This window comes from Limulus polyphemus, unplaced genomic scaffold (assembly GCF_000517525.1).
Source record: "Limulus polyphemus unplaced genomic scaffold, Limulus_polyphemus-2.1.2 Scaffold2763, whole genome shotgun sequence".
Classification (NCBI taxonomy): Eukaryota; Metazoa; Arthropoda; class Merostomata; order Xiphosura; family Limulidae; genus Limulus; species Limulus polyphemus.
Window position 1 is genome coordinate 1 of NW_013668373.1, and position 977 is coordinate 977.

Consider the following 977-nt stretch of genomic DNA (forward strand, 5'->3'; position numbering starts at 1 on the left):
CGCTACTATACAAATATTGTAACTTAGTTATTATCTAACACTGAGAAATATGGGCTTGTTTGTGTGCTACCATATAAATATTGTAAGTTAGTTATCATCTAACACTGAGAAATATGGGTTTGTGTGTGTTAAGATACAAATATTGTAAGTTAGTTATAATCTAACACTGAGAAATATGGATTTGTGTGTGTTACCATACAGATATTGTAAGTTAATTATTATCTAACACTGAGAAATATGGGTTTGTGTATGTTAAGATACAAATATTGTAAGTTAGTTATTATCTAACACTGAGAAATATGGGTTTGTGTGTGTGATATACAAATATTGTAGGTTAGTTATTATCTAACACTGAGAAATATGAGTTTGTGTGAGTGTGTTACCACACAGATATTGTGAGTTATTATCTAACACAAAGAAATAGGGCTTTGTGTGTGTGTTACCCCACAGATATTGTAGGTCAGTTATTATCCAACACAAAGAAATATGGGTTTGTGTGTGTGTTACCATACAAATCTTGTAAGTTAATTACTATCTAACTCTGAGAAGTATGGGTTTGTGTGTGTGTGTAATTTTCACCCACTACAATTCAAATGCAAGGATGTAGCAGCTCTAGGCTATTCGCCAACGGAAAAGACAGCCGTTTATCTCAAGACGTCAGGAGTGATGTAACAGTTGTAAAAGAATAAGACTAACAATCAGTTAGCGGACCCGAGTTTTATACAGTAAGGAAAATTGAGTTGTTTATTTGAACTTTTTATGTCAAATCTGAACTGACAGAAATGTACACTTCACACAGATCATACAGTGGCTGATGAATTCCACAAATAGAACACCAGATAGCAAGATGTCTTCAAATCGCACTATTCAATTAGAGTAGTCCACAGTTTGGTGGTGGGCGGTGTTAACTAGCCACCTTTTCCGTAGTCTACCACTTCAAAGCTAGAGTTAGCTAGCAAAGATAATCCTTTGGTAGT